This window comes from Mus musculus, chromosome 4, assembly GCF_000001635.26.
Source record: "Mus musculus strain C57BL/6J chromosome 4, GRCm38.p6 C57BL/6J".
NCBI lineage: Eukaryota > Metazoa > Chordata > Mammalia > Rodentia > Muridae > Mus > Mus musculus.
Window position 1 is genome coordinate 88,094,322 of NC_000070.6, and position 13,885 is coordinate 88,108,206.

At 41.0% G+C, this 13,885-nt stretch overlaps 1 protein-coding gene across 2 annotated transcripts in view; it reads left to right on the forward strand.

Annotated features, from left to right (window-relative positions):
* The first annotated feature begins 298 nt into the window (after positions 1–298).
* Focad (focadhesin) overlaps positions 299–13,885 on the forward strand; it is a 316,392-nt gene continuing 302,805 nt past the window's right edge. The window contains exon 1 of one of the 2 annotated variants that reach the window (XM_030253421.1): positions 299–354. The gene's annotated coding sequence lies outside the window, so the exon portion shown is untranslated. The remainder of the gene's footprint in view (positions 355–13,885) is intronic. The other variant, NM_001081184.1, reaches the window with a different exon arrangement.

The following is a 13,885-nucleotide window of genomic DNA, read 5'->3' on the forward strand; positions in this document are numbered from 1 at the left end:
GTCCTGCATCTCCTAAAGCTGCCAACAGGACTCCCTGGCTCTGTGCAGTGGCATCTCCAGACAGGATCCTTTGCTTTCACATCCCAGAGCCTGAAGATCAGCCTGCACCCCTGCGAAGTCTGGCTGTGGCTAGGGCTGGGACCCAGCTTCACTTCAACATCTAACTGCAGTGAGCCGCCAAGGCCTTGTCACGCATGCGCGCGAGGGGGCGGGCATCCCAGCAGAGGAGGCGGGACTGGTTCTTGAAGTAGGTTTCGTATTGGCTGTCTCCGACAGGACCCGCCTCCGAGCGGTGGAGGCGGTGCGTGGGACACGTCAGGCACGGGAGCAGGCTGTGCCTGTGGCAGAAGTGAGGTAAGCCATGCGGCGTGGCTGACCGTCCACCGGCGGCAGCCGGGTGGGCAGTTGCCGCATCGGGTCCGGCTGCAGCCGCGGTCACGGGGGCGAGGGCGACCGAAGCTGGACCACTTGGGCTGGGGTGCAGGCCCGCGGCGGAGCATGTGGCGGCAAGGCCGTGGCGTCGCGTGAGGCGGGCAGGGCATTTGACCTGCTGCCCCTATTGCTGGTCCAGCGAAGCGTCCGGCTCCCGGAGGATCTGGCCTCAAGCGGTTCCCTGGTGTAAGGCTCCAGGACCCGCTGGCAGTGGAGGGGCTTGGCAGCCGGAGAGGCTGGCACGATCTGTCTAGCTTACCTGCCTCAGGTTGCGGTTGTCACCCCTCCTTAACCCGGTCGCTGGTTCGGGGCAGCGCCAGAGATCCTGGTGTCCTCTTGTCTGGCCTGGGGTGACTGTCTGAGTTCCCCGGGACTCAGACGCAGTTTTTGTCCACTTTAATGCAAAGGCTCTTGGGTGAGCAGAGCCTGTTTTCTGACTCAGGTCTCTGGCTCTGAAGAGTTTTTCTGTGGGGCTTCAGCGGTTGCAGGCGCCTGCGGTTGTGTAGGACTTAATCCCAGTTTGTTTCAGCCATGGTGCCTTGACCCCTTGTTTGTAGTTTTGGATCCAGTGAAATCATACCGTCATTGACTCATTCATTGCAAACTTTTAAAATGAGTTCCTTGGTGGATAGATAGTACCTGCCTTTGCTTGCATTTAATATGCCAGTGCTAGTGTCTGAGTTGACAAGATTTGAGATGGATTTTTTTTTTTTTTGTGGTTCATTTTTAGGATCTAGATTTAGATGCAAAAGATGAAGCTCTCTTGGACCTTATTCCAAGGGTTTTTTTTTTTTTTTTTTTTTTTTTTTTGTTGCTTTGGTTTATTTATTTATTTATTTATTTAATTTTGTTTTTTGCTTTTCCCTCTCCTTCTAATAAACCCTAAAGCCCATTGGCCCTGAGGGGTGATCCTAGTGCTTCCTATGGAAAAGTAAAGGGATGTGATTACAAGTATTCTGTAATTTTGGAATGTTCAAATTTTACAAAATTTACAAATGTTCAAGATTTACTGAACGGTGTTAGCAGTTGGGAACCAACTAAGTAAAAAACACATGATGTCATTTATGATTGTGTATTTTATGCTCCAGTGACAAGTGTTTCTGTTCACAAACACTTGACTAGCAAGCGAGTGAGTGCATGGTTACAATTTTGATTGACATCCAGTTTCTGCAAAGAAAGTACCATGACTCATCTAAATTTTGAAGTGTAATAATCATGAAGTTTTTTGTTATATATAAAAATACTCCATAGAGATAACTGGACAAGAATGCAGTTTTCAAAGCTTTTGACTTGCTTTGGTGATAAGTGATAGCCAAAACAACTGAATTATTTACTTACCAAATTAATCTTATTAACAGTTCACATTTCTTTGTTTTCCATATCTTGCTTAGTTTTTTTTTTTTGTTTCTTTTTTAATTGAAATAATTTAAAATTGTATCATGTTACTATTTGGTGGGTTTTAATTGCTTGATGGCTCTAATTGAGGCCTAATAATCCAAAAGTAAATAAATTGTTACTTCAAGGTAACAAATACCTGTATAGATGTGATAGATTTTTCTTATGGTAATTGATTAATGGTATTTACACATAGTAGAGATCACCCTTTTCTAGTATAAAATGATTTCAAAGGTAATTATTCTGATATTCCGAGCCTCATGATATTTGACATTGTCCATAAACTGTTAGTTGAATTAATATTAATTAGAGATGTAAATCAATTATAATCACTATTAGTATAGAGCTCTTTCATATGATAAAATACAGCTTAGCCCTAGAAGTATAGTTTAAATCTGTGACTTATAAATAGCAATTAATTGAGAAGAATTTATGTGTACCATTTCCATCATGGTAAATAAGAATTGCTAAGCTAATTGGACAAGTGTTGTTTGTCAGCTTCCTCTATAAAAATTATTTCAACCTTTTTAAAAATGTAGATCCCATTCATTTCACACACTAGATTACAAAATTTGAAAGTGTGTAAAAAAGATTTTTAATCTGTTTCAAGTCACACAATGTTGAGAGTAATGCAATGACATTTGTAATTTTTTATCACTTTGCTAACATATTTTCATTCATTCAGCCAGAGTCAGAGTATGCATGTATTTGTTTTATTGCTTGTTTATCTGGATAGATGAGAATGACCTTGAACTAATGGTTTTCTTGCCTCAGTCTACCCAAGGCTGAAATTAGGGCAAGTGCCACCCTTTCTGGTTTATATCTTGCTGGGACTGAAATAAATACTTTGTGCACTTAAAATGCATTATTATTATTATTATTATTATTATTATTATTATTATTACTATCATGTGTATTTACATGAGCCCAGATGCCTGTGAAAGCCAGAGGCATCAGATTCCTTGGATCTTAGAGTTATAGGCAGTTGTGAGCTACCTGATGTGAGTGCTGGGAGCCAAACTTGAATTCACTAGAAAAGTATTACGTACCCTTAACTGCTGAGTTGTCTCTCTAGGCATCTGAGTATTCTGGTCATACAGACCCCTTAACTTATGAATAGGTTATAGCCAGAAAATCTTACTGTAAGTCAGTAATATTGTACATCAAAAATGCATTTAAGAAGAATGAGCATCATGTGTAATTGTGTGGCAGACAGGTGCTTTTTGTGAGTTTGACGTCATCCTGGTCTACAAAGTGAGCTCCAGGCCAGCTAGGCCTACATAATGAGAACCTGCCTGGTTCAGTAGGTAAAGTGCTTTCTATGATAGCTGGATTTCTTAGTACCCATGTAAATGGTAAGTAAATGGGTGCCTTTAATTGCAGCATTCAAGAGCTTAGACAGAAGATCCCTGGGGCAAGATACATATCTATACTAGCTGAAATTGACCAGCTATGGGTTCAGTGAGAAACTTTTCCTCATTAAATAAAATGGAGGGCAATTGAGGAAATCAGTTAGTGTTAACTTTGGGTGCCCATACAATGTACATATACCCATACCCCCATATTTACCTGCAAATATGCCAATGTGTGTGTGTGTGTGTGTGTGTGTAAAAAAAAGTAAGAGTAAAAAAAATCACTTAATGTTGGTAGATGTGTGTTGTTGCTGTCTGGAGGATCTCCTTTTGATCTGCAGAACCTGTGTTTAAAAGGAATTTAGGGGTGGTGGCCTGTGGTCATAACACTAATTAAGAGAAGGTGAAGACAAGTAAATCACTGAGTCTGGGTGGCCTGCCAGCCTGCCTAGCCTGCATGGCCAATTCCAGGTCACTGAAAAACCCTGTCTCCAACAAAGCATATAGAATATCTGAGGGACAATAGCCGAGGTTCGCTTTGGCCTCTACCTACACATGTCCACAAGCACACATGCATGCATGCCCACACACATACATGCGCATCTGTGTGCACACACATACACATAATCCATTTAGTATACCTAGTTTCTTGCTCAGCGTGGTTTAGCAACAGTATATTCTACACTATGGACTGTTTATCCTTGTGATCTAGTGGCTGACTGGAAGCTGCTGCTTGCTGCTGCTTCCCAAAGAGTCCAGCCTCTCATCTTAGATTTCATATGTTGCTTGGTGAAGGAAAGATTAACATCATATTTTGAGGTATACTGTCTACTGAATGTATGCATATTACTCTCTCACTACTGTGAAGCCGAAAAGAAACACCAGTCAGACCATTTTAGTCAAGGACTGTCTTAATATTGTCATACCTTTGACTTTAAAGTCTGTACAGCTCTGGGTGATGTGATGTGTACATGTAGTCCTGGGTACTCAGGGAGTTGAGCCAAAGAGGAGTGCTTGAGCCCAGCATTTTGGTGTAAGCCCACAAGCATAGTGAGACCCACCCTCCTTTATATAAATAAATGTTAAGAAAGCTGCACAATTCCTCATTGTTTATGATGAGAAAGCATTTATTTAGAACAAAGTAAGGTGAGGATTCAAACTGCATATTCTGCTATTTATTTATTTACTTTTTTTGAGATACAGTCACACTGTAACCTGGCTAACCTTAAACTTACAGAAATCCACCTACCTCTGTCTTCTGAATGCTGGACTTAGTATATTTATGTATCTTTTAAATGACTTATCTTTTTGCTTTCCTAGAGACCAATGAACCATTCCATCCAAGCATGTAAACTGAATATTTTCTTTTTAGTGTTCCACAGTGTATCTTCCAGTCTCTGTTCGTCAGATGAACAGTTACTTGCTAATTTGGCCCATAAACATGTTGAATAAATGTTATAATTGTGAGTGTTATAACTATAGTTTTATATCCTGGTGTATTCTGTTTTCTCTCTTGAATCCTAGCACTTGGGAGGCAGGGGCAGGCAGGTAGGTCTTTGTGAGTTCAAGACCAGTGTAGTTAGTGAGTCCCAGGAAGATTACTTCCTAATAATCAGAGAGTCCCAGGCTAAAAACAGAAAAAGAAAAACTTTTCTCTCTGGCCCATTTGCTTTTAAGATTTACTTTAAATTTTACTGTTTAACAGTCATTGAACAAGTTGGTTACACAACTAAAGCTTCAGTTTCTAGTATAAGCTGTTAGTGGAAATAGAGGAAAGGCTTTATATTACTTTGAGTTTTGAAGCATTGAACCAAGTGGACCTTACGTCTTCTATGGGTGTGCTTGCATGTTTGTGTGTAGATACAGATGCGTGTGCCATGGGGCACACGTGAGTGATCTGATATGGGTGCTGGGAACCAAACTCAGGTCCTCTGGAAGAGCAGACGGCTTAACCACAGAGCCATCTCTTTAACCTGGATTAGAGACTTTTAAAATGGATTTTTAAAAACTTTATTATTATTTTTTAAAATTTATGTGTATGGATGTTTCGTCTGCTTGTATGACTTTGCACAACGAATGTGCAGTGCCCAAGGAGGCTAGAAGAAAGCACTTGATTTTCTGGAACTGGAGTTACCGACAATTGTAAGCTATCATGTGGGAGCTGGAAATTCAACTCAGGTCCTCTGGCTGAGCTGCTAGTGCTCTTGGCCACTGAGCCATCTCTCCATCTCTGGATTAAAGGTTTTTTAAAACATAAGGTATTTTCAGTTTACAATGGATTATTAAGATATATAACCTCATTATAAATATAATTTAAGCTTTTAGGGTACTGATGGGATGGAGGGCTTGGCTGATATGGAATAATGAGAATGGTGTGTTGTGTGCCTCACCTACCTGAACATTGATACAGCTGATAACTAATTAGGGAGGAGAGTTGGAGAAGAGGTAGGTATGTGATCCTGGTTTCTGAAGTTTTTGTCTGCCTGGTGGTAGTGGTCAGAGAACATGAGGGATACTTGCATGTTATTCTCTCAGAGGAACAGGCATAAGACAGTAAGTGATGTAGAAGCACTTTTCCTGGATCTTGAAGTTCATTCTTCTTTTAATTGAGCCACCAAAAATGGAATGCTTGCTTAGTTTTCACCAGGTTGTGGAGATAGGGGATCTTCTTATGAAGAATCAAGGCTGCAAAAACATTTACTGATTGGTATTGGGATCAAACTGTTGTGAAGAAGGGAAGGGTGTTTAGTGGGAGGATGACATCTTTAAAGTGTTTGAAAGACTGGCTCAGCCTATGAAGTGCTTGCTGCACAAGCCTGAAGACACCAGTTCGGATCTCCAGCACCCACATAAAAGCTGGGCTGATCTTGGGCCAAGTTAAGTTCTAGAGTGAGATCCTGCTTAAAAAAACAAGGCAAAGAATGATCAAGGATGATGCCCAGCATGGACCTCTGACCTTCACATATGTGTACATGCATGCACACACACCTGCATACACATTTGCATGCAGGCATATGAGAAGGTACATATTTCCCACACTGTGTGAGCATGCGCAATTTAGCTTTTAGGTGGCAGAGCTTCCCTGAACTGTGTTACTGGCTTTGAAGTTCCAGTGATTTCTGGTTTTGAGGAAACTTACTCTGGACAAACTTTATCCCATCAGATCCTTATTGCTTCTGTTATAGTAGGAAAGCTTATATGCACAGTTTTTAAGTTAAAAAACTGAAAAGACTCATTTGTCCAATTGTTTGCCTTCTGTTTTACCATATAACATTTTATTACATTGTATTTATTTACTAATCTATTGATTTTATGTAAATGAATGAGGATACATATATGGAGGCCCAAGAACAATTTGCTGGAGTTGGCTCTCTGCTACCATGGATTTTGGTGTTTGAACTCAGGTTGTCAGGCTTGGTAGCAAATGTTTTAGTGCTGAGGCACTCATTGGCCCTATTTATTAATTATTTAGAGTCGAGATATGATACATAACTCAGATTTTTGGCAATGTTTATGTTTCAGCCTCTTGAATGCTCTTATTTTTAATTGTTATTTATTATTGTATATGAGGTGTGTGTGTGTGTGTGTGTGTGTGTGCGCATGTGTGTGTGTTAGTGTGTTAATTGTCTATTGCTGTGATAAAATATTGTGTCCAATTTAAAGAAGGAAGAGTTAATTTTGGCTGTGGTTCCATAGGGATAAAGGGCCACCACTAGTATAGTGGGTAAGTGGGGCAACAGGCAGACATGGTCACTGGAGCAGCAGCTAAGAGTTCACATCTTAAACTGCCATACATCTGGCCTTGAAGTTAATAGTAGAATATCACAGGGCAGGAGAAGTGGCTCAATGGTTCAGAGGATAACTACAGTTTAGTTTCCAGCATCTACATTGGATGCCTCACAACTGCATAGAACTCCAGTTCCAGTGGACCTGATGCCCTCTCCTGGTCTCCACAGACATCTACACTTCTGTGGAATGCACACACACACACACACACACACACACACACACACACACACAGAGTTTATCCCAACAGTCTTCAAATTTAGTGCACAGAGATAGAGAATTAATTTATTTTTGAAATGGCTCAAGTAGTAGTCACTTTGTAAAGGTATAAAGCTAGGATGAATAACATCAAAGACCATGGCCCACTCTCTTCCCTTCTCTTCCTTTCCCCTCCCCTTTTATTCCCTCTTTTTTCTAGGACATCTCTAATGTTATGCAAGTATTCTACGACTGAACTATACTCCCAGCCAACCATAGCTTTCACCTTTCTTGTGTTTTGATACAAATTCTTTCTACATACCCTAGGCTGGCCTAGAACTCATGGCCATCTTTCTACTTTAGCCTCCCAAGTGCTGGGATTATAGGTGATGCCTTGTTAACCTACTAGTTAATGTCTTTTGTCCCTTTTGCCTATAATATTCTCAGCACAACAGCCAGGATAATTTTTTTTTTAAGGGCGAGTTGGATATCTTCTTTCTTTTGCCTGAAATACTCTAATTTTTTTTTCGACCCCCCTCAACCCTCCCTCCCCAATAGGAGAGTCTGTCTTTGTAGCTACCTAAAAGGCAATGCTATGATCTGACCCATTTTTGGCCACTTTACTGTAATTCTCCCTCAGTCAATTATTCTCAAATGAGCTTGTTTTTCATATGAGCATATTCTTACCATGTTTTTTGTCTGCCTTTTTTCCTTGCCTGGCATTCTCTTCTGAGACTGTGACTTGTTCCGTCACCTCCTTTAAGCCTTGGAATAAGTGCCAGCTCTGTCAGTGAGACTTTTCTTGCCCATCCTTTATAAAGCTGTAACCCTTTCCTAGTGTCACCTCTTCTCTTGTCCTTGGTTACGTTAAGCGTAGCAGTCGTTTCACAGATTCTTGTGGCTTTCTGTTTTCCTGCTTCTCGTCTTCTCTCCTGTGACTATCATCTAGCAGGGCAGGAGCTTCTGTCTCACAGTGCCTCCTACTGTGCTCGGCACAAGGCGAACATCTAGGGAATTTTGTATCAGATATATGTAGATGTTGGTATCGAACCTTTTGGAAAGCCCGGGTTTACTTTTCATGTTTTATGGAAAAGCCCTTGAACTAACTGAATTGTCAAGTGAGGACATTTTTGGCTTCCAGTGGCAAATACCTTTGTAATTCACTTTTTAATTTGAGTTATTATTGTTATTTTTATTTTTTTAAAGGTCTGCTAGGTGGGACTCTACACCAAGGCTCTTTATCTTTTGTAGGAAAAACATTATGGTCTTTCAGTGCATTGGATACTTGCTCTTGGCCCAGAGTAGGAGCTTCACCTCATGTCCTACATCAATCATGTTTCTGGCAAAGCTGAAGGCTAGGGCTGTGGCGCAGTAGGAGAGCACTTTGATTCTGCAGCAGTACAGAAAGCAAACCAAGTCAGGACAGAAAAGCAGAGCTGATGGGCAGGCAGGCTGTGGCTCACTTGATAGAGTTCTTGCCTGGCATGTGTGAAGCTTAGGTTAGATCCCCAGAGTGACTTAATAGACATGGAGTGTCCTAGAGCTCAGGAGGTAGAGGCACAAGGATAAGAAGTTCAGAGTCATCCTAGGCTAGTTGAGAGATTCAGGCTAGCTTGAGCTACTCAAGACTCAATCTCAGCCAACCAGCCTATCAGCCAACCAACCTATCAGCCAGCCAATACAACAACAACAACACAACAACAACAAAAACAATGCAAAAGCAAAACCCAAGAGGCTGATATGAAGAGCTACAGTATAATGTAGAAAAATTTCAAGTCTTTTTTAAACTCGTGAATCTGTCTGCCAAAAGGTATGAATTGAAAATATCAGATGAGAGATGCTTTGCTATTCAAAATAAAGGTATTTAAAATTTTAATGTATGGCATAATCATCATATAAATCAATTTGGACCATGAGACTATGATAATAAGCATATAATTTAAAATGAATGATTCTGAATAAAATTTATAATTTCCTTAGTGCCTCATTTTGCTTTTGTTAGATGCCATTAACAAAATTTTCATTCATATGATGGGTGATGCATGATTATACTTTTTTAAACAACAGGTATTGAAATCTTACCATTTTTAGTTGCTTATTTTGCACATTTTAGTCTTTTAAAGTCCACTTTTATTTATTTGCTTTTGTGTATGTGTGTGTATGTGTGCATGTGTGTGTCTATGGTAGAGTGCACATGCATATCACCATATGAATGTAGACATCAGAGGACAACTTTCTGCTCCTTCCATGGGCTTCCCCCAGCTCTGGGGCAAGGATTCTAATGGACTCCAAGATAGACTCTTTCTCTGCATTCTGTCTGGCTGTGAATTTCTGTATTTACCCCCATCTGTTGCTGCTGGAGGAAGTCTCTCTGATGATGGCTGGACTGATTTACACCTATAGTAAATTATCCTTAGGAATCAATTTTCTTCTTCTTCTTCTTCTTCTTCTTCTTCTTCTTCTTCTTCTTCTTCTTCTTCTTCTTCTTCTTCTTCTTCTTCTTCTTCTTCTTCTTCTCCTCCTCCTCCTCCTCCTCCTCCTCCTCCTCCTCCTCCTCCTCCTCCTTTTCCCCCTCTTCTCTCTTCCTCTTGTTCTTCTTCCTCCCACCCCCACCCCCCACCCCCCCCTCTCTAGCCAGATGTGTTTGGTTCTACCTTAGGCTTCTAGAATATCCAGACTCTGTTTCCTGGTCATCCAGGCAGTGTCAGGTATGGGCCGCCTCTCGTTGAATAGACCTCACAGTCAGCCATTTCCCCAAGTTCTGTGCCACCATTTCTCCAGAACAACTTTTGGGTTGGACAGATTATAGATCAAAGGATTTGTATCTGGGTTGGTGTCCAGGTTCTTCTTTTTGTGCCTCTTGAGCACCTTGAAGCTCCAAAGAAACTAGAGCCTAGTGTTGAAAGCTCCATGCAGGCACCAGTTTGACCTCTTCATTCTGTGAGCTATGTGGATGCTGTCCTTGGCAATGGAGCCCCTGCTGTCAGTGTTGTCTTAGTAATCAACTTTGATTGTTTAGGGATCTCCACACGACCCCCTTAGCCAACAACTCCACTGAATGCAACCCCGTCCCACCACTGTAAGCCTACAGAGATGGCCAGTTCAAACTCTGTATCTTCTATTCTAGAAGTCTTCACTAGGATCACCCTTATAGGTGCCAGGAAGTTTCCACTGAACTAGCTTTCTACATCACCTCCCAAATCCTCCTCAAATTCAACTGTCTCTCCCAGTATTCTTCCTCTATCCCTTGCCCCTGTCTGTTCCCTTCCTCTCCTGTCTCCACTAACCCTCCCAGTCCACCTGCAAAATCTATCCTATTTCTCCTTCTCAGGGAGATCTGTGCATCCCTCTGGAGTTCTCCTCTTTATCTAACTTCTCTGGGTCTGTGGATTTTAGCCAAATTATCATTTACCTAACAGCTAATATACATATATAAATGAATACATACCATATTTGTCTTTCTGGGTCTGGGTTACCTCACTCAGAATGCATTTTTTTCCTAGATGGATCCATTTGCCTGCAAATCTCCTCATTTATTTTGTTACTTTTTTAAACAGCTGAGTTTAAAAATGTGTAAATTTTCCACATTTTTAAAAATCAACTCTTTGGCTGAGGAACATCTACATTGTTTCCAGTTATTGACTATTATGAGTAAAACTGCAAATGCCCTTGTGGTAGAATGTCCTTTGGGTATATGCCCAATAATGGTATAGCCTGGTCTTGAGGAATATTGATTCCCACTTTTGTGAAGAACCACCATATTGACTTCCATAGTGGCTGTACAAGTTTGCACTCCCACCAGCAATGGGGGTCTGTGTACCACCATGCCAGGCCCATTTTTTTTTTCTTTAAAACATCTTACTGTGGAAAATTTCAAATGCAGCATGAATAAGGAGTGCAGTAAATACATTTAGTTTCATCAAATTATTTTGTCAATTTTGTGCTAGCTTTAGGATTTACCTACCATGCCCCATCATACATTTGCCCGTTTTCTTCTTTTTCTAGGTGCGTGTGCGTGTGCACGCAGCTTGGTGTGACGCTAATGCTGGTCTTAAACTTGTAATCCTTTTACCTCTGCCAGGTAAAATGAACTACCATTTCCAGTTTTTATAAATTGCTAGGGCTTGAACTCTGGGCTTCATGCATTGTTAGGCAGCTACTCTGCTGATGAGCAATTAGCCCAGCTCCTTAGTGCTGTTGCAGTGCCCTCATAGCAGAGGCCTCATTTCTGTCTTGTTTTTTTTTTTTTAATTTTATTTTTTTAATGGCCTATAAATCATAGAAGCAATGATAACCTTTAAAAAAATATCTGCTAAACATGTTGTCTCTGTCCAAAACACTGCAGTCATGTGATATGGTTGCAGACATGTACAAGTCTCCCTGCAGAATCCTCATAAGCCCTAATGTGACCTGGGTCCTTCTTCTTTCTTCACTTTCTCTTCCCATCCACCTCATCTTGCTCTAACAACACTGGTGTCTTAGAGCTTGCTGCATTTGCTAAGCATCCTTCTGCTTCCAGGCCATTGTCCTCTGTTTCTTCTCTTAGAGAATCTCATTACTTCTTTCAAGTGTCTGTCCAACTGTTACCATATTAGAAGGACCTTCCTTTTCTTTAAAAAGATTTTTATTTGTGTGTGTGTGTGTGTGTGTGTGTGCATGCATGCTTGTGCGCGTGGTATGTGGGTGCCCACTGAGTCTGTAGGAGTTAGGTCCTCTTAGAGCTGGAGTTACACATGGTTGTGAGCTGCCTGATATGGGTGCTGGGAACTGAACTTGGGTCCTGTAGTATACACTGTAACCACTGAGAAACCTCTCCAACCCACTAAAGACCTTTATTCTTTGACGATGCTAACATATGTGAAGACTTTCCTAATTCTTACCTACCAAAGTGGGGGTGGGGGGGCGACTTTGGCTTTATAGATATTAGGTTGTATATGTATTGGAAAATTAATACAAATGCCATCTTTTGCTGAAGTTTGCCAACTTTGTACCCTCTGCTGATTAAAACAAATAGAAGATGCTGAACACACTGAAGGAGCACTTAGCTTTTTTTCAGAGGCAGATGATTAATCTCCTGACAAACAGTTTAGAACCAAATGTAATTCCATTAGATTACTTGTTTGGAATTCTGCAGGACTGTTACAGCTTCTAATAACTCAAAGGTGTGACTTTCCCATTAAATAGTACTTAATAACTGGTATAATTGGATCAAATGAGACTTTTTTTTTAAGCCTTGGTGCTATGATGAAACTGCCTGTTAAGTAGATGATAGAAGACCATGGCTTCCAGTGAGTAAATAGATCACTTATTTTTATTGAGAGTAAAATAATTTATCTTAAGCTTTTATTTGGATATAATTAACAACCCCATTTTAATTAAAGGAAATAATGTATGCCTATTGTAAGAAAAGATTAACATAGCAAATATAATGACAAATGTAATAGAATGTAATCCCTCATCACCCTCTTGTTGTAAGAGGATGTCTTATTGTCTGTTGGAAGCATTTCTTTCATATTTGTGTATATATATGATTTGTATGTGTGTCAGAGAACAACCTTGGGGGTCCTCTTCCACCTTGTTTGAGAGAGGGTCTGAGCCACTATTGTCCCACACAGTACATTCTTACAGGCAGGACAGGTTGTAGGTTGAAGGTTTTGTGGCTGGATTGGTGCCCCAGTCCCTCTGCTGGAAACCTTGCCTGGTTACAGAAGATGGCCAGTCCAGGCTCTTTATCCTTTACTACTAGGAGTTCTCCCTAGGACCACTCTCCTCCATTACTAGGAGTCCTCACTAGGGTCACCCTCATGGATTCTAGGAAGCTTCTACTAGGTTTCTACATCACCCCTCAATTCCTTCCAATTCTAGTCGTCAATCCTGTGCTCTCTCTCTCCATCCCTCCCACAACCGATCCCTCCTGTTGTCATCCCTATCCACCCCCACTATCTGCAAACTCTATTATTCATAATAACCATAAACTGGAAACAACCCAGATATCCCTCAACTGAAGAATTTATGAAGAAAATGTGGAACATTTACACAATGAAGTATTACTCAGCTGTTAAAAAATAACATCATAAAATTTACAGGCAAGTGGATGGAACTAGAAAGAAATCCTGAGTGAGGCATTCCAGACCCGTAAAGATAAACATGATATGTACTCACTTATAAATAAGTGGATGTTAGCTGTTAAATAATGATAACCAAGCTACAATCCACAGAGCTAAGTAGCAAGGAGGGCTCTGGGGGGTTGGGTACATGAACCTTTTACTTCTAGCAGGTTAAAAAGTTCCTATAAGTCTATGTATGTTAAAATAGTGTGTTTTGGCTTAAACATTTGTGAAGTTAAATTCTTATAAGAAGGTAAGAATTATTTTACAACTTCTGTTTAAGGCTAGTGGCTCAACCTTTAATCCCATCATTTGGGAGGCAGAGGCAGCCAGCCTTAAAGGCCAGCCTGCCTACTTCCAAGCCAGCCAGGGCTAAATGGTGAGACTCTGCCTCAAGAAACTAACAATAGCATTTCCACTTTTCCCAAATCAGAAGAATCTGAAGATATGAAGGCAATCTATCTGATCTCTGTCACTCCATTGATCACCAAGCCTAGTTCAGCTAATCTGATGGCTAGGGGAACGACCGGGCGGTGGTGGTGGTGGTGGTGGTGGTGGTGGTGGTGGTGGTGGTGGTGGTGGTGGTGGTGGTCTTTTCATCCCTTACCACACAGG